This window comes from Chiloscyllium punctatum, chromosome 19 (genome assembly GCF_047496795.1).
Source record: "Chiloscyllium punctatum isolate Juve2018m chromosome 19, sChiPun1.3, whole genome shotgun sequence".
Classification (NCBI taxonomy): domain Eukaryota; kingdom Metazoa; phylum Chordata; class Chondrichthyes; order Orectolobiformes; family Hemiscylliidae; genus Chiloscyllium; species Chiloscyllium punctatum.
Window position 1 is genome coordinate 44362288 of NC_092757.1, and position 20748 is coordinate 44383035.

At 48.6% G+C, this 20748-nt stretch overlaps 2 non-coding genes across 2 annotated transcripts; both read right to left on the bottom strand.

The window, feature by feature from the left end:
• Positions 1–10751: 10751 nt before the first annotated feature.
• LOC140491744 (5S ribosomal RNA) lies at positions 10752–10870 on the bottom strand. Its single transcript, XR_011963415.1, has one exon. It is a non-coding gene; the product is annotated as a 5S ribosomal RNA (ribosomal RNA).
• Positions 10871–20305: 9435 nt separating this feature from the next.
• Positions 20306–20424, bottom strand: LOC140491677 (5S ribosomal RNA). Its single transcript, XR_011963358.1, has one exon. It is a non-coding gene; the product is annotated as a 5S ribosomal RNA (ribosomal RNA).
• Positions 20425–20748: the final 324 nt, after the last annotated feature.

Here is a 20748-nt window from a genome sequence, read left to right on the forward strand (position 1 = left end):
TTTATCCCTTGTGGTTGGAGGGTTCCTAGGTGGAAGATGAGGCGCTCTTCCTCCAGGCGGCGTGTTGCCATGGTCTGGTGATGGAGGCGGCCAAGGACCTGCATGTCCTTGGCAGAGTGGGAGGGGGAGTTAAAGTGTTCAGCCACGGGGCGGTTGGGTTGGTTGGTGTGGGTGTCCCAGAGGTGTTCTCTGAAACGTTCCGCAAGTAGGCAGCCTGTTTCCCCAATTTATAGGAGGCCACATTGGGTGCAGCGGATGCAGTAAATGATGTGTGATGTGGTTCAGATGAATTTCTGATGGATACTGAAGGATGCCTTAGGGCCCTGGAGGGAAGTGAGGGGGGAAGGTGTGGGCGCAAGTTTTGCATTTCTTGCGGTTGCAGGGGAAGGTGCTGGGAGTGGAGGTTGGGTTGGTGGGGGTTGTGGATATGACAACGGAGTCGCGGAGGGAGTGGTCTTTCCGGAACGCTGATAGGGGAGGGGAGGGAAATATATCCTTGGTGGTGGGGTTTGTTTGGAGATGGCAGAAATGACGAAGGATGATCCGATGTATATGGAGGTTGGTGGGGTGGTAGGTGAGGACTAGTGGGGTTCTGTCCTGGTGGCGATTGGAGGGGCGGGGTTCAAGGGCGGAGGAGTGGGAAGTGGAGGAGATGTGGTGGAGAGCATCGTCGACCATGTCGGAGGGGAAATTGCAGTCTTTGAAGAAGGAGGCCATTTGGGTTGTTCGGTATTGGAACTGGTCCTCCTGGGAGCAGATGCGGCGGAGACAAAGGAATTGGAAATAGGGGATGGCATTTTTACAGGGTGGGAAGAGGTGTAATCTAGGTAGCTGTGGGAGTCAGTCGGTTTATAGTATACGTCCGTGTTGAGTCGGTCGTCAGAGATAGAGATGGAGAGGTCTAGGAAGGGGAGGGAGGAGTCTGAGACAGTCCAGGTAAATTGGAGGTCGGGGTGGAAGATGTTAGTAAAGTGGATGAACTGTTCAACCTCCTCGTGGGAGCACGAGGTAGCGCCGATACAGTCAATGTAGTGGAGGAAAAGGTGGGGGATGGTGCCGGTGTAGCTGCAGAAGATGGACTGTTCCACATATCCTACGAAGAGGCAGGCATAGCTGGGGCCCAAGCGGGTGCCCATGGCTACTCCTTTGGTTTGGAGGAAGTGGGAGGATTAGGAAGAGAAGTTGTTCAGAGTGAGGACCAGTTCAGTCAGTCGAAGGAGGGTGTCAGTGAAGGTTACTGGTTGGTTTGGTGGGAAAGGAAGAAGCGGAGGGCTTTGTGGCCTTCATGATGGGGGATGGAGGTGTATAGGGACTGGATGTCCACGGTGAAGATAAGGCGTTGGGGGCCGGGGAAGCGAAAATCATGGAGGAGGTGGTGGAGGGCGTGGGTGGTGTCCCGAACATGGGTGGGGAGTTCTTGGAATAAGGGGGACAGGACAGTCTATAATGCAGCCTAAATTTGTGTCATCTGCAAATTTGGATATATTACTTTCTATGCCATTATATAAATCGCTAAAAAAATGTGAATAATTGAGGTACTTAAACCAGATGCTTGTGGGACATCACTGCAATCTGAGAACCAAGCCATCATCTCTACTTTCGGTCACGAACAAAAATGGAAATTGCTGGAGAAGCTGAGCAGGTCTGGCAGCATCTGTGGTGAGAAATCCGAGTTAACATTTCAGGTCCAGTGACCCTTCTTCAGCACCGATGGTAGGGAGAAAAATGATTTTTATTGCAGAACATCACATGGGGAGGGGTGGGCAAAGAGTAAATGATAGGTGGAGATAGCGCCCAAAGAGATAGAAGAACAAGTTAGACAGGCAAAGGAGTGGATAACGGTCAGCCTGGGAGAATGAACGGGTGCGAATGAGGACTGTCTGTGGCTTGTCGACTGAGCCAGAGGATGAAGTGGAACTGGCAAGTAGTGCAACTCTGAGTCAGTGTGAAGCAGTAATATTGGAAAGAGGTTGAGAGTGTGCAAAAGACAACATATGATACGGAGTGTGGATCTCAGGATGCAGTGAGAACAGCTGTCTGTGGAATGTTGAAGGACATCGAAATACCTGTCATCCTGAGTGAATTCAAAACAGGAAGGCTGAAACTTGAGTTGGAATCCAAGTGGATTGGGTCTCAACTGGGCGCAGGTTTTAGCAAATATCTGGAAACAGGTTTTAGCAAATACCTTGTTAAACACCAGGCGAGAGTGAAATTAATGATGCTGAACAAGAAAAAAACCAGCTGAAATGGAACAAAGTTACTTTGTCGCCTGATGCTCAACCAATTTCCTAGCCATGTCAGGAGTTTGCTCTCAACTCTGTCGGGTTCTACCAACTTAAATGGGACTTTGTCAAATGGCCACTCCACCACCTCTGCCATTTTCCATATCCGTCCTATACCACTATCCTATAACCTCGGTCTTCACAATTATCCTTCTGGAGACCACCTTTTGCTTTGCTCAATCTGCAGCACACTCTCCGCGGTCAATATCTCACACCAGAGAGCTCCACCATTCAAACTGATGACCATCGATCCACCTCAACTGCACCTCCCTTTCAGAATTCCCTGAGATATCAAAACCCCATACACTGACACTGAAGTATCCTCAACAGTAGAACCCACACCACACTCTGGAGAATATCATTCTAAAGATTAACAACACAATAACTGTCGAAAGTTCACCTCATCTCAGTCTGAAATTATAGGAAATACAGTCTGAAAATCCAAGTCATTGGCACCTATTGCTTCTGCCTTTATCCACCCGACTGTTAATGAACACAACATTCTCTTGTATTTAGTCCAACAGGAATTCCCTTTCTTCAAAGCATCTTGACAGTGTCTTCAAATGGTATGATTATCTTAGTGCACGGTTAAGATTTCCAAAGTAATATCCTTACTCACTAATGTCCTTCTGTCATCCTTAAATGTCAGGGGCTACTCCTCTTTCCAAATCCCACTTTACTATTGTTAATAGTCTGCACTCTGGAAATGTTATTTCTCTACCTTGGTCAACTTGTAACTAAGGCACAGTGATGTCAATTAGATCGAAATATTCATCACCATTTGTGCCATTATTAGGCCGATCTGTTTGTGAAGGCTTCGGCTGTTAGAGAATAAGCCTTGATTTTTGTACCTGGCATTTTAAATACTCACTCTTTACACTTATCTTATTATTTGCTGCTGATGTGTAATAATCATCATTACAAGGATTGAACTTGCTGTGTTTGCTGACCCATTCTCCCTGCCATAACCATATCGATCCACCGTTGTATGAACTCGACCGGTGAGTGCAGATATTGTAAAACACCCTTCACCTGACAAGCCCTCACCACAACGTTGTTGCTTTCAGACCCTATCCACACCACTAGTTACTGGATTAGTAGTGCTGGAAGAGCACAGCAGTTCAGGCAGCACCAAGTAGCTTCGAAATCGACATTTCGGGCAAAAGCCCTTCATCAGGAATAAAGGCAGTGAGCCTGAAGCGTGGAGAGATAAGCTAGAGGAGGGTGGGGGGGTGGGGAGAAAGTAGCATAGAGTACAATGGGTGAGTGGGGGAGGGGATGACAGTGATAGGTCAAGGAGGAGAGGGTGGAGTGGATAGGTGGAAAAGAAGATAGGCAGGTAGGACAAGTCCGGACAAGTTATGGGGACAGTTACTGAGCTGGAAGTTTAGAACTAGGGTGAGGTGGGGGAAGGGGAAATGAGGAAACTGTTGAAGTCCACATTGATGCCCTGGGGTGGAAGTGTTCTGAGGCGGAAGATGAGGCGTTCTTCCTCCAGGCGTCTGGTGGTGAGGGAGCGGCGGTGAAGGAGGCCCAGGACCTCCATGTCCTCGGCAGAGTAGGAGGGGGAGTTGAAATGTTGAGCCACAGGGTGGTTTGGTTGATTGGTGCGGGTGTCCCGGAGATGTTCCCTGAAGCGCTCTGCTAGGAGGCGCCCAGTCTCCCCAATGTAGAGGAGACTGCATCGGGAGCAACGGATACAATAAATGATTTTCGTGGATGTGCAAGTAAAACTTTGGATGTGGAAGGCTCCTTTAGGGCCTTGGATAGAGGTGAGGGAGGAGGTGTGGGCACAGCTTTTACAGTTCCTGCGGTGGCAGGGGAAAGTGCCAGGATTGGAGGGTGGGTTGTTTGGGGGCGTGGACCTGACCAGGTAGTCACGGAGGGAACGGTCTTTGCGGAAGGCGGAAAGGGGTGGGGAGGGAAATATATCCCTGGTAGTGGGGTCTGTTTGGAGGTGGCAGAAATGTTGGCGGATGATTTGGTTTATGCGAACGTTTGTAGGGTGGAAGGTGAGCACCAGGGGCGTTCTGTCCTCCTGGGAGCAGATCCGGCGTAGGCGGAGGAATTGGGAATACGGGATGGCATTTTTGCAAGAGGTAGGGTGGGAAGAGGTGTAATCCAGGTAGCTGTGGGAGTTGGTGGGTTTGTAAAAAAATGTCAGTGTCAAGGCGGTCGTCATTAATGGAGATGGAGAGGTCCAGGAAGGGCAGGGAGGTGTCAGAGATGGTCCAGGTAAATTTAAGGTCAGGGTGGAATGTGTTGGTGAAGTTGATGAATTGCTCAACCTCCTCGCGGGAGCACGAGGTGGCGCCAATGCAGTCATCAATGTAGCGGAGGAAGAGGTGGGGAGTGGTGTCGGTGTAATTACGGAAGATCAACTGTTCTATATAGTCAACAAAGAGACAGGCATAGCTGGGGCCCATACGTGTGCCCATGGCTACCCCTTTGGTTTGGAGGAAGTGGGAGGATTCAAAGGAGAAATTGTTAAGGGTGAGGACCAGTTCAGCCAAATGAATGAGTGTGTCGATGGAAGGGTACTGTTGGGGACGTCTGGAGAGGAAAAAACGGAGGGCTTGGAGGCCCTGGTCGTGGCGGATGGAGGTGTAGAGGGATTGGATATCCATGGTGAAGATGAGGCGTTGGGGACCAAGGGAAACGGAAGTCTTGGAGGAGATGGAGGTCGTGAGTGGTGTCTCGAACGTATGTGGGGAGTTCCTGGACTAGGGGGGATAGGACAGTGTCGGGGTAGGTAGAGATGAGTTCAGTGGGGCAGGAACATGCTGAGACAATGGGTCGGCCAGGGTGGTCAGGCTTGTGGATCTTGGGAAGGAGGTAGAACCGGGCAGTGCGGGGTTCCTGGACTATGAGGTTGGAAGCTGTGGATGGGAGATCTCCTGAGGTGATGAGGTTCTGTATGGTCTGGGAGATGATGGTTTGGTGATGGGGGGTGGGGTCCTGGTCAAGGGGGCAGTAGGAAGAGGTGTCCTTGAGTTGACGTTTGGCTTCAGCGGTGTAGAGGTCAGTGCGCCAGACTACCACTGCGCCCCCTTTATCTGCTGGCTTGATGGTGAGGTTGGGATTGGAGCAGAGGGATTGGAGGGCTGCGCGTTGTGAGGGTAAGAGGTTGGAGTGGGGGAGTGGGGTCGACAGGTTGAGGCGGTTAATGTCCCGGCGGCAGTTGGAAATGAAGATGTCGAGGGCAGGTAATAGGCCAGCGCGGGGTGTCCAGGTGGATGCAGTGTGTTGGAGGTGGGGGAAGGGGTCCTCGGAAGGTGGGCGTGAGTCCTGATTGTGAAAGTAAGCTCGGAGGCGGAGGCGACGGAAGAATTGTTCGACATCACGGCGTGTATTAAATTCATTGATGCGTGGACGGAGGGGGATGAAGGTGAGTCCTTTGCTGAGGACTGATCGTTCGTCCTCAGTGAGGGGGAGGTCTGGGGGGATGGTGAAAACTCGGCAGAGCCGGGAGCTGGGATCTGGTGTAGAGCTGGGAGTGGGGGCGGAACCTGTAACTGGAGTGGGTGTGATGGTGGGGGGAAATGGGGGTGGAATCATGAGCAGGGGTAATGTTGCCCTCGGGGTTCTGGGGTGTGGGGATAGTGACAGTGGGGTCTCTGGGGGGCGTGTCAGCAGAATGCAGGTGAGTGGCGCTGGTGGGGGCGGAAGTGGTGGTGATCGTGGCAGTAGGGGGGGCGGAAGTCACTGAGTGTGTGGCATCAGCGATGATGTGAGGGCCGGAAGTGACTGTGGGAGTGGCCATGATGGGGGCGGAAGTGACATCATCAATCAGTGTGGGGGGTGTAGCTGCATCAGCCACATGGCTAATGGTGGAATAGGTTCAGAGGCCAGGGGAATCTTCTGGAATGTTTGAGGAACGCTGGTTATGGAGGTGGGTGGATAAAAGTTTGTTGTACTTACAGTTTTTGATGTTTGAGATGGAGTTGAAATACTGTTTGTTGAGAGTATGAATTCTCCTGAGGATGTAGTACAGAGTGGGTCCTTTGCAATTCTGAGAGAGTGTGGCCCTCAGCTGAGGCAGGGCTGACTGTAGAGAGGTTAGGTGCCGGCGCATTGCTGCAAGCGTGGAGCGGAGGATGTTGTGCCGAACATTTGTCCGAGCTTAAGTACCTATCCATGTACCTATCCAATTGCCGCTTAAAGGTCACCAATGATTCTGACTCTGCCACTCCCACTCCCACTCCCACAGGCAGTGCATTCCATGCCCCCACCACTCTCTGGGTAAAGAACCTACCCCTGACAGCCCTCCTATACCTTCCACCCTTCACCTTAAAATTATGTCCCCTTGTAACACTCTGTTGTACCAGGGGAAAAAGTTTCTGACTGTCTACTCTATCTATTCCACTGATCATCTTATAAACCACTATCGAGTCACCCCTCATCCTTCGCCGTTCCAATGAGAAAAGGCCTAGCACTCACAACCTATCCTCGTACGACCTATTCTCCATTCCAGGCAACATCCTGGTAAGTCTTCTCTGCACTCTCTCCAAAGCTTCCACATCTTTCCGAAAGTGAGGGGACCAGAACTGCACACAGTCCTCCAAATGTGGCCCAACCAAGGTCCTGTACAGCTGCAACATCACTTCATGACTCTTGAATTCAATCCCTCTGCTAATCCCTCTCTATCCAACTGGCCACATTTCCCGCTATCATACCTCCTGACTTTCCGCATAAGCCTACCATGGGGAACCTTATCAAATGCTTTCTTAAAATCCATGTACACTACATCCACTGCTCTGCCCTCATCCACATGCTTGGTCACCTCCTCAAAGAATTCAATAAGACTTGTAAGGCAAGACCTACCCCTCACAAATCCGTGCTGGCTGTCCCTAATCAAGCAGTGTCTTTCCAGATACTCATAAATCCTATCCCTCAGTACCCTTTCCATTACTTTGCCTACCACTGAAGTAAGATTAACTGGCCTGTAATTCCCGGGTTATCCATATTCCCTTTTTTGAACAGGGGAACAACATTTGTCACTCGCCAGTCACCTGGTACCACCCCCGTTGACAGTGAAGATGAAAAGATCATTGCCAATGGCTCTGCAATTTCCTCTGTTGCTTCCCACATAATCCTAGGATATATCCCGTCAGGCCCGGGGGACTTGTCTATCCTGAAGTTGTTCAAAATGCCCAACACATCTTTCTTCCTAACAAGTATCTCTTCGAGCTTACCAGTCCGTTTCACATTCTCCTCTTCAACAATAAGGTCCCTCTCATTTGTAAATACTGAAGAAAAGTACTCATTCAAGACCTCTCCTATCTCTTCCGACTCAATACAGTCTCCCACTACTGTCCTGGATCAGACCTAACCTCGTTCTCGTCATTCTCATGTTTCTCACATAGGCGTAAAAGGCCTTGGGGTTATCCTTGATCCTACCCGCCAAAGATTTTTCATGCCCTCTCTTAGCTCTCCTAATCCCTTTCTTCAGCTCCGGCCTGGCTATCCTGTATCGCTCCAACGCTCTCTGAACCTTGTTTCCTCAACCTTATGTAAGCCTCCTTCCTCCTTCCAAGACATTCAACCTCCCTCGTCAACCAAGGTTCCCTCACCCTACCATCTCTTTCCTGCCTGACAGGTACATACATATCAAGGACGTGTCGTATCTGTTCCTTGAAAAAGTTCCACATTTCCACGACATCCTTCCCTAACAGCCTATGCTCCCAACTTATGCTCCTCAGATCCTGTCTTACAACATCGTATTTACCCTTCCCTCAATTGTAAAACCTACCCTGTTGCACGCACCTATCTCTCTCCATAACCAAGGTGAAAGTCACAGAATTGTGGTCACCATCACCAAAATGTTCACCCACTAACAAGCCCATCACTTGTTCCAGTTCGTTACCAAATACAGCAGATACATGCTTTGTGCTTTCAAACACTGCCTTGAACTTGATAGTGCTATCATCGCTCTATGATAAGTGGCCACGCACAACTAGCTCACTCATTAATTCCAACTCATTACTCATTACTAAACCCAATACTGCTTGTCCACATGAAGCATATAGGACATAATGCAGTGAGAAACAGTACCGGCAATACACCAGACATGCACTACCTTTCTGACAAATGCTTGACTACCTCTAAATCTGTGTTCACGTTAAAATCCCTCATGAGTAGCACTCTGGCTTTGTTACATATTGGATGCTGCCTGAACTGCTGTGCTCTTCCAGCACCACGAATCCAGTATTTGGGTTTCAGCATCTGCAGTCATTGTTTTTACTTTGTTACATATTGCCTAGTTTTGTGCATTTTTACCATCCAGGACTTCAGAGCTGCTACCAGGCGGTCTGTACATAACACCTATTCCAATTTTAGGATTTTGACTATTCCTCAGTTCCACCCACACGGTCTCCACTGAATGCGTTTCCTTCATTATGTCCTCCCTCATCATTGACAGAATTTTGTTTCTCATCATGGAGGCTACTCCACCACCTCTGCCATTTTCCATATCCGTCCTATACCACTATCCTATAACCTCGGTCTTCACAATTATCCTTCTGGAGACCACCTTTTGCTTTGCTCAATCTGCAGCACACTCTCCGCGGTCAATATCTCACACCAGAGAGCTCCACCATTCAAACTGATGACCATCGATCCACCTCAACTGCACCTCCCTTTCAGAATTCCCCTGAGATATCAAAACTCCATCCACTGACACTGAAGTATCCTCAACAGTAGAACCCACACCACTCTCTGGAGAATATCATTCTAAAGATTAACAACACAATAACTGTCGAAAGTTCACCTCATCTCAGTCTGAAATTATAGGAAATACAGTCTGAAAATCCAAGTCATTGGCACCTATTGCTTCTGCCTTTATCCACCCGACTGTTAACGAACACAACATTCTCTTGCATTTAGTCCAACAGGAATTCCCTTTCTTCAAAGCATCTTGACAGTGTCTTCAAATGGTATGATTATCTTAGTGCACGGTTAAGATTTCCAAAGTAATATCCTTACTCACTAATGTCCTTCTGTCATCCTTAAATGTCAGGGGCGACTCCTCTTTCTAAATCCCACCTTACTATTGTTAATAGTCTGCACTCTGGAAATGTTATTTCTCTACCTTGGTCAACTTGTAACTAAGGCACAGTGATGTCAATTAGATCGAAATATTCATCACCATTTGTGCCATTATTAGGCCGATCTGTTTGTGAAGGCTTCGGCTGTTAGAGAATAAGCCTTGATTTTTGTACCTGGCATTTTAAATACTCCCTCTTTACACTTATCTTATTATTTGCTGCTGATGTGTAAAAATCATCATTACAAGGATTGAACTTGCTGTGTTTGCTGACCCATTCTTCCTGCCGTAACCATATCGATCCACCGTTGTATGAACTCGACCGGTGAGTGCAGATATTGTAAAACACCCTTCACCTGACAAGCCCTCACCACAACGTTGTTGCTTTCAGACCCTATCCACACCACTAGTTACTGGATTAGTAGTGCTGGAAGAGCACAGCAGTTCAGGCAGCATCCAAGTAGCTTCGAAATCGACATTTCGGGCAAAAGCCCTTCATCAGGAATAAAGGTAGTGAGCCTGAAGCGTGGAGAGATAAGCTAGAGGAGGGTGGGGGGGTGGGGAGAAAGTAGCATAGAGTACAATGGGTGAGTGGGGGAGGGGATGACAGTGATAGGTCAAGGAGGAGAGGGTGGAGTGGATAGGTGGAAAAGAAGATAGGCAGGTAGGACAAGTCCGGACAAGTTATGGGGACAGTTACCGAGCTGGAAGTTTAGAACTAGGGTGAGGTGAGGGAAGGGGAAATGAGGAAACTGTTGAAGTCCACATTGATGCCCTGGGGTTGAAGTGTTCTGAGGCGGAAGATGAGGCGTTCATCCTCCAGGCGTCTGGTGGTGAGGGAGCGGCGGTGAAGGAGGCCCAGGACCTCCATGTCCTCGGCAGAGTGGGAGGGGGAGTTGAAATGTTGAGCCACAGGGTGGTTTGGTTGATTGGTGCGGGTGTCCCGGAGATGTTCCCTAAAGCGCTCTGCTAGGAGGCACCCCCGAGCTTTTGCCCGAAACGTCGATTTCGAAGCTACTTGGATGCTGCCTGAACTGCTGTGATCTTCCACCACCACCAATCCAGAATCTGGTTTCCAGCATCCGCAGTCATTGTTTTTACCACACCACTAGTTAGACAATTGTTAGAAAACCGGGGAACGCTGACAGCGATCAGGGAAGTGAGATCATCGAAAGTGAGGCATCACTTAATAAAGACCACGGTTTGTGCTCTTCAATAAAATACTTGCTGCTTTGGTGTTCCTGGTGTGTTTGCTCCAATCTCAAGCAGTAATGATGTGTTTGTGTGTTGGGGGAAGAAGCTGAACAATGAAATTGGGCAAGAAAAAGTGAGACCGAGAGACTGAGTGAGTAGTTAAAAGGACGTTGCTTGATGAATGGGAGTGTGAGAGTGCGAAGCTGTGAGCAACCTCTGGTGGCTGCAAAAGCCTACTGCACCTGGTATTCCCAGGCGGTCTCCCATCCAAGTACTAACCAGGCCTGAGTCTGCTTAGCTTCCGAGATCAGACGAGATCGGGCGTTTTCAGACTAGTATGGCCGTAGGCACAGACTGCTTCCATTTCTGCTTCCTTAAAGGCGCACACTGCTGCATTTACAACAACATTTTGCCATTCAATCATACTGCACCAAAACATTTCTTTTTCCTTTGCCTTTCTATTCTCCCATCTCCATCTTCAGTTCCTCTACTTCACCCTAGACACACACACACACACACACGTTTATTACACAACAGGATCAACTCTTTCACACTCACTCCATTCCATTTCATTACATGCCCATCCAAACTGCTTCACAAATAAACTCCTTTCCAAATTATAACCACAGCAACAGACACACACCACAACGCTGTTTAGCCCCTACAACCTCTGCCTCCATTCAAACATCATGGCTCAGCTCTTGCCCAACTTCATATACAAGCCTCTGGCCCTTGGTACCTTTGCTTCACAAACATTTATCTCCCTCACATTTCAATAGAACAACTCATCCAGCATCCACTGCGCTTTGTCAGAAAATGATGGCTAAAATCCACCTTCTACTCCAGTCCTCTACTTAAAAAGGACAGCAATCTGTTCGCTTTCTGGATTATTTTCTGTACGTGTCCGTGACACTTTAAAGTTGTGTGCACCTGAAACCCCAAGTCTCCTTGGACATGCACTTCATACCATCCAGAAAAATACCTTGATCCGTCCCTTCTTGATCCAAAAATGGATAGCCTCACTATTGCTTTCATTCAAATGCTTTTGCCACAGTTTTGCTTATTGACTTAAAATTGCAAGGGGATATTGATAGATTATGCTGCCATCTACACTGTCTACAATGCAGCCTAACTATGTGTCATCCACAAATTAGGATAAGACTTCCTGTGCCATTATCCATTCCCTTAACAAATAACATCAATAATTGAGGCCCTAACACAAGTCCTTGTGAGACACAACTGGTTCCATCCTGCCAATTGACTACCTACCCATTATCTCTACTTTCTGTCACCTGCCACTCAAACAATCTCCTAGCCGTGTCAGGAATTTGCCCTCAATTCTCTTGGCTCCTACCTACTTAAGTGGACTTTGTCAAATGCATTCTCGAAGTCCATGTAAACAACATCTATGGACATTATTCCCTGACAGCTACCTTAGTCCCCTCTTCAAACCCTCTGCAATGAATTTATCAGGCACGACCTACCTGTCATGTGGCTCTCCCTGGTTAACTCAACAATTTGAGGTGCTCACTTATCCCAGCCTTGATTATAGACTCCAACAAATTCCCTGCCATAGGTGCTAAGCTCCATGCTCTGCAATTCCCGAGTTTTCCGGGTTCTCCTCTCTTAAAAAGCGCGACTGACACGTGCAACAATCCAATCCGGAGGGACGACTCCTGGATCTCGGGAATTCTGAACGATTACAGTTCGGGCTTCTATGAGGCGCTTGTCGATTTGTTTTAACACCCACCGATGGAACCCGCCTAATCCCAGGCATTTGTCACCCTTTGATTCCAGTCATTTCCTCATTATCGATGTTTTACTCACCTTCATTTTATTCGGTTGCTTTTCCCGATCCACTTTTCATTTCACCGGGACTTCTGGCAAGCTATCCTCCTTTTCTCCTGAAAATACCGAGGTAAGGGGAATGATGGAACATCTCGACCATTTACAATGTCCCCACCTTCTCCTGACCACCCGCTTTCCCTTTAGGCCAGCGGAACATTTCTTCTCGATTTTGATGTCCCTGGAAAGATTCCGATCAAAATTCCTTTTGGGAGCTCTTTTACACTGCTTTATGTCTTTCCTGCTCTCTGGATCTTTCCCAATCAGCAGGATCTATGCTGATATTTTTGTCCATGACTGTTTTCTTCTGTGAAGCAGAGCTTTCCCTCTCAGGGGTATCAACTGGTTTCCTATTGTCTTCAATGTTTCTTTAAACATCCTCCCGTCATCTTCAGTTCTTTTAGCCATCAGCAGATTTTCCCACCTTATTGTGGACGGTCTCTGTCTCATCGCGGTCAAGGCGGCTTTACCGAACTCTCCAACTCCAGCAGCATAGAACATAGAACAACACAGCACAGAACAGGCTCTTCAGCCCACAATGTTGTGCCGAACATTTGTCCTAGCTTAAGCACCTATCCAATTGCCGCTTAAAGGTCACCAATGATTCTGACTCTGCCACTCCCACAGGCAGCGCATTCCATGCCCCCACCACTCTCTGGGTAAAGAACCCTCCCCTGATATCTCCCCTATACCTTCCACCCTTCACCTTAAATTTATGTCCCCTTGTAACACTCTGTTGTACCTGGGGAAAATGTCTCTGTCTACTCTATCTATTCCCCTGATCATCTCATAAATCTCTATCGAGTCACCCCTCATCCTTCACCGTTCCAATGAGAAAAGGCCTAGCACTCTCAACCTATCCTCGTACGACCTATTCTCCATTCCAGGCAACATCCTGGTAAGTCTTCTCTACACTCTCTCCAAAGCTTCCACATCTTTCCTAAAGTGAGGGGACCAGAACTGCACACAGTACTCCAAATGTGGCCTAACCAAGGTCAGCTGCAACATCACTTCACGACTCTTGAACTCAATCCCTCTGCTAATGAACGCTAATACACCATAGGCCTTCTTACAAGCTCTGTCCACCTGAGTGGCAACTTTCAAAGATCTATGAACATAGACCCCAAGATCCCTCTGCTCCTCCACCTTACTAAGAACCCTACCGTTAACCCTGTATTCCGCATTCATATTTGTCCTTCCAAAATGGACAACCTCACACTTGGCAGGGTTGAACTCCATCTGCCACTCCTCAGCCCAGCTCTGCATCATATCTAAGTCCCTTTGCAGCCGACAACAGCCCTCCTCACTGTCCACAACTCCACCAATCTTTGTATCATTTGCAAACTTATTGACCTACCCTTCGACTCCCTCTTCCAAGTCATTAATAAAAATTACAAACAGCAGAGGACCCAGAACTGATCCCTGCGGAACTCCACTTGTAACTGGGCTCCAGGCTGAATATTTACCATCTACCACCACTCTGCCTTCGACTTGTTAGCCAGTTCTCTATCCAACTGGCCAAATTTCCCTCTATCGTACCTCCTGACTTTCCGCATAAGCCTACCATGGGGAACATTATCAAATGCCTTACTAAAATCCACGTACACTACATCCACTGCTCTACCCTCATCCACATGCTTGGTGACCTCCTCAAGACCTACCCTTCACAAATCCGTGCTGGCTCTCCCTAATCAAGCAGTGTCTTTCCAGATACTCATAAATCCTATCCCTCAGTACCCTTTCCATTACTTTGCCTACCACTGAAGTAAGACTAACTGGCCTGTAATTCCCGGGGTTATCCCTATTCCCTTTTTTGAACAAGGGCACAACATTCGCCACTCTCCAGTTCCCTGGTACCACTCCCGTTGACAGCGAAGACGAAAAGATCATTGCCAAAGGCTCTGCAATTTCCTCTCTTGCTTCCCACATAATCCTAGGTTATATCCCGTCAGGCCCGGGGGACTTGTCTATCCTCAAGTTGTTCAAAATGTCCAACACATCTTCCTTCCTAACAAGTATCTCTTCTAGCTTACCAGTCTGTTTCACACACTCCTCTTCAACAATAAGGTCCCTCTCGTTTGTAAATACTGAAGAAAAGTACTCATTCAAGACCTCTCCTACCTCTTCCAACTCAGTACACAGTCTCCCACTACTGTCCTTGATTGGACCTACCCTCGTTCTCGTCATTCTCATGTTTCTCACATATGCATAAAAGGCCTTGGGGTTATCCTTGATCCTACCCGCCAAAGATTTTTCATGCCCTCTCTTAGCTCTCCTAATCCCTTTCTTCAGCTCCCGCCTGGCTATCCTGTATCCCTCCAACGCTCTCTGAACCTCGTTTCCTCAACCTTATGTAAGCCTCCTCCTTCCTCCTTCCAAGACATTCAACCTCCCTTGTCAACCAAGGATCCCTCACCCTACCATCTCTTTCCTGCCTGACAGGTACATACATATCAAGGACAAGTCGTATCTGTTCCTTGAAAAAGTTCCACATTTCCACGACATCCTTCTCTGACAGCCTATGCTCCCAACTTATGCTCCTCAGATCCTGTCTTACAACATCGTATTTACCCTTCCCCCAATTGTAAAACCTACCCTGTTGCACGCACCTATCTCTCTCCATAACCAAGGTGAAAGTCACAGAATTGTGGTCACCATCACCAAAATGTTCACCCACGAACAAGCCCATCACTTGTCCCGGTTCGTTACCAAATACAGCAGATACATGCTTTGTGCTTTCAAACACTGCCTTGAACTTGATAGTGCTATCATCGCTATATGATAAGTGGCCACGCACAACTAGCTCACTCATTAATTCCATCTCATTGCTCATTAATAAATCCAATACTGCTTGTCCACATGAAGCATATAGGACATAATGCAGTGAGAAACAGTACCGGCAATACACCAGACATGCACTACCTTTCTGACAAATGCTTGACTCCCTCTAAATCTGTGTTCACGTTAAAATCCTTCATGAGTAGCACTCTGGCTTTGTTACATATTGGATGCTGCCTGAACTGCTGTGCTCTTCCAGCACCACTAATCCAGTATTTGGGTTTCAGCATCTGCAGTCATTGTTTTTACCTTGTTGATTTTAACCCTACTGCGAATCCTCTTGCAAGGATGCCTGCCTTGAAGAAGTTTTCCTCCTCTCTCTACAAGAATCTCTGGGAGGTCCTCTCCCACTGCAACTCCCAGGTCATTTCCTCTGCTCTGAAGCTCTTCAACCATGTTGTGAAACAAACTCGGTAGCACAGCCACATTTGCTTCCTCAGTGCATGCCTCCGTAACCAACTCATCCCACATGGACTCCAGACCACCTTTAAACACGCAGAGTTCGGACCCGAACAGGACAAACAGTACAGACTCCAGATTCAAAAACACCAGCAACAGTTCTCCTTTAAGATCCTCCGCTCCACGCTTACAGCAATGCGCCGTCACCTAACCCCTCTCCAGTCAGCCCTGCCTCAGCTGAGGGCCACACTCTCTCAGAATTGCAAAGGACCCACTCTGTACTACATCCTCAGGAGAATTCATACTCTCAACAAACAGTATTTCAATTCCATCTCAAACATCAAAAACTGTAAGTACAACAAACTTTTATCCACCCACCTCCATAACCAGCGCTCCTCAAACATTCCAGAAGATTCCCCTGGCCTCGGAAACGCCATTAGCCATGCGGCTGACGCAGCTACCACCCCCACGCTGAGTGATGATGTCACTTCCACCCCCATCATGGCCGCTCCCACAGTCACTTCCGCCCCTCACATCATCGCTGATGCCACATGCTCAGTGACTTCCGCCACCCCTACTGCCACGATCACCACCACTTCCACCCCCACCAGCGCCACTCACTTGCATTCTGCTGACACGCCCCCCACAGACCCCACTGTCACTATCCCCACACCCCAGAACCCCGAGGGCAACATTACCCCAGCTCATGCCCAACCAGATCCCAGCTCCCGGCCCTGCCGAGTTTTCACCATCCCTCCAGACCTCCCACTCACCTGAGGACGAACGATCAGTCCTCAGCAAAGGACTCACCTTCATCCCTCTCCGTCCACGCATCAATGAATTTAATACACGCCGTGACATTGAACAATTCTTCCGTCGCCTCCGCCTCCGAGCTTACTTTCACAATCAGGACTCCCGCCCACCTTCCACAGACCCCTTCGCCCACCTCCAACACACTGCATCCACCTGGACACCCCGCACTGTCCTATTACCTGCCCTCGACCTCTTCATTTCCAACTGCCGCCGGGACATTAACCGCCTCAACCTGTCAACGCCCCTCCCCCACTCCAACCTCTCACCCTCACAACGCGCAGCCCTCCAATCCCTCTGCTCTAGTCCCAACCTCACCATTAAGCCAGCGGATAAAGGGGGCACAGTGGTAGTCTGGCGCACTGACCTCTACACCGCTCAAGCCAAAACGCCAACTCGAGGACACCTCTTCCTACTGCTCCCTCGACCATGACCCCACCCCCCATCACCAAACCATCATCTCCCAGACCATACAGAACCTCATCACCTCAGGAGATGTCCCATCCAAAGCTTCTAACCTCATAGTCCGGGAATCCCGCACTGCCCGGTTCTCCCTCCTTCCCAAGATCCACAAGCCTGACCACCCTGGCCGACCCATTGTCTCAGCATGCTCCTGCTCCACTGAACTCATCTCTACCTACCTCGACACTGTCCTATCCCCCCTAGTCCAGGAACTCCCCACATACGTTCGAGACACCACCCACGCCCTCCACCTCCTCCAAGACTTCCGTTTCCCCGGCCCCCAACGCCTTATCTTCACCATGGATATCCAATCCTTCTACACCTCCATCTGCCATGACCAGGGCCTCCAAGACCTCCGTTTTTTCCTCTCCAGACGTCCCCAACAGTACCCTTCCACTGACACTCTCATTCGTTTGGCCGAACTGGTCCTCACCCTTAACAATTTCTCCTTTGAATCCTCCCACTTCCTCCAGACCAAAGGCGTAGCCATGGGCACACGTATGGGCCCCAGCTATGCCTGTCTCTTTGTTGGCTATGTAGAACAGTTGATCTTCCGTAATTACACCGGCACCACTCCCTACCTCTTCCTCTGCTACATTGATGACTGCATTGGCGCCACCTCGTGCTCCCGCGAGGAGGTTGAGCAATTTATCAACTTCACCAACACATTCCACCCTGACCTTAAATTTACCTGGACCATCTCTGACACCTCCCTCCCTCTCCTGGACCTCTCCATCTCCATTAGTGACGACCAACTTGACACTGACATTTTTTACAAACCCACCGACTCCCATAGCTACCTGGATTACACCCCTTCCCACCCTATCTCTTGCAAAAATGCCATCCCGTATTCCCAATTTCTCTGCCTCCGCCGTATCTGCTCCCAGGAGGACCAGTTCCACCATAGAACACACCAGATGGCCTCCTTCTTTAGAGACCGCAATTTCCCTTCCCGCATGGTTAAAGATGCCCTCCAACGCATCTCGTCCACATCCCGCACCTCCGCCCTCAGGCTCCACCCCTCCAACCGTAACAAGGACAGAACGGCCCTGGTGCTCACCTTCCACCCAACAAACCTTCACATAAACCAAATCATCCACCGACATTTCCGCCACCTCCAAAAAGACCCCACCACCAGGGATATATTTCCCTCCCCACCTCTTTCCGCCTTCCGCAAAGACCGTTCCCTCCGTGACTACCTGGTCAGGTCCACACCCCCCTACGACCCACCCTCCCATCCTGGCACTTTCCCCTGCCACCGCAGGAACTGTAAAACCTGTGCCCACACCTCCTCCCTCACCTCTATCCAAGACCCTAAAGGAGCCTTCCACATCCATCAAAGTTTCACCTGCACATCCACTAATATCACTTATTGTATCCGTTGCTCCCGATGTGGTCTCCTCTACATTGGGGAGACTGGGCGCCTCCTAGTAGAGCGCTTTAGGGAACATCTCCGAGACGCCCGCACCAAACAACCAAACCGCCCCGTGGCCCAACATTTCAACTCCCCCTTCCACTCTGCCGAGGACATGGAGGTCCTGGGCCTCCTTCACCGCCGTTCCCTCACCACCAGACGCCTGGAGGAAGAACGCCTCATCTTCCGTCTCGGAACAATTCAACCCCAGGGCATCAATGTGGACTTCAAAAGCTTCCTCATTTCCCCTTCCCCCACCTCACCCTAGTTCTAAACTTCCAGCTCAGCACTGTCTCCTTGACTTTTCCGGACTTGTCCGACCTGCCTATCTTCTTTTCCACCTATCCACTCCACCCTCTCCTCCTTGACCTATCACCTTCATCTCCTCCGAAACGTCGACTTCGCTGCTCGTTGGATGCTGCCTGAACTGCTGTGCTCTTCCAGCACCACGAATCCAGTATTTGGTTTTCAGCATCTGCAGTCATTGTTTTTACTTTGTTACATATTGCCTAGTTTTGTGCATTTTTACCATCCAGGACTTCAGAGCTGCTACCAGGCGGTCTGTACATAACACCTATTCCAATTTTAGGATTTCGACTATTCCTCAGTTCCACCCACACGGTCTCCACTGAATGCGTTTCCTTCATTATGTCCTCCCTCATCATTGACAGAATTTTGTTTCTCATCATGGAGGCTACTCCACCACCTCTGCCATTTTCCATATCCGTCCTATACCACTATCCTATAACCTCGGTCTTCACAATTATCCTTCTGGAGACCACCTTTTGCTTTGCTCAATCTGCAGCACACTCTCCGCGGTCAATATCTCACACCAGAGAGCTCCACCATTCAAACTGATGACCATCGATCCACCTCAACTGCACCTCCCTTTCAGAATTCCCTGAGATATCAAAACCCCATCCACTGACACTGAAGTCTCCTCAACAGTAGAACCCACACCACACTCTGGAGAATATCATTCTAAAGATTAACAACACAATAACTGTCGAAAGTTCACCTCATCTCAGTCTGAAATTATCGGAAATACAGTCTGAAAATCCAAGTCATTGGCACCTATTGCTTCTGCCTTTATCCACCCGACTGTTAATGAACACAACATTCTCTTGCATTTAGTCCAACAGGAGTTCCCTTTCCTCAAAGCATCTTGACAGTGCCTTCAAATGGTATGATTATCTTAGTGCACGGTTAAGATTTCCAAAGTAATATCCTTACTCACTAATGTCCTTCTGTCATCCTTAAATGTCAGGGGCTACTCCTCTTTCCAAATCCCACCTTACTATTGTTAATAGTCTGCACTCTGGAAATGTTATTTCTCTACCTTGGTCAACTTGTAACTAAGGCACAGTGATGTCAATTAGATCGAAATATTCATCACCATTTGTGCCATTATTAGGCCGATCTGTTTGTGAAGGCTTCGGCTGTTAGAGAATAAGCCTTGATTTTTGTACCTGGCATTTTAAATACTCCCTCTTTACACTTATCTTATTATTTGCTGCTGATGTGTAATAATAATCATTACAAGGATTGAACTTGCTGTGTTTGCTGACCCATTCTTCCTGCCTTAACCATATCGATCCACCGTTGTATGAACTCGACCGGTGAGTGCAGATATTGTAAAACACCCTTCACCTGACAAGCCCTCACCACAACGTTGTTGCTTTCAGACCCTATCCACACCACTAGTTAGACGATTGTTAGAAAACAGGGGAACGCTGACAGCGATCAGGGAAGTGTGATCACCGAAAGTGAGGCATCACTTAATAAAAACCACGGTTTGTGCTCTTCAATAAAATACTTGCTGCTTTGGTGTTCCAGGTGCGTTTGCTCCAATCTCAAGCAGTAATGATGTGTTTGTGTATTGGGGGAAGAAGTTGAACAATGAAATTGGGCAAGAAAAAGTGAGGCCGAGAGACTGAGTGAGTAGTTAAAAGGACGTTGCTTGATGAATGGGAGTGTGAGAGTGCCAAGCTGTGAGCAACCTCTGGTGGCTGCAAAAGCCTACTGCACCTGGTATTCCCAGGCGGTCTCCCATCCAAGTACTAACCAGGCCTGAGTCTGCTTAGCTTCCGAGATCAGACGAGATCGGGCGTTTTCAGACTAGTATGGCCGTAGGCACAGACTGCTTCCATTTCTGCTTCCTTAAAGGCGCACACTGCTGCATTTACAACAACATTTTGCCATTCAATCATACTGCACAAAAACATTTCTTTTTCCTTTGCCTTTCTATTCTCCCATCTCCATCTTCAGTTCCTCTACTTCACCCTAGACACACACACACACACACACGTTTATTACACAACAGGATCAACTCTTTCACACTCACTCCACTCCATTTCATTACATGCCCATCCAAACTGCTTCACAAATAAACTCCTTTCCAAATTATAACCACAGCAACATACACACACCACAACGCTGTTTAGCCCCTACAACCTCTG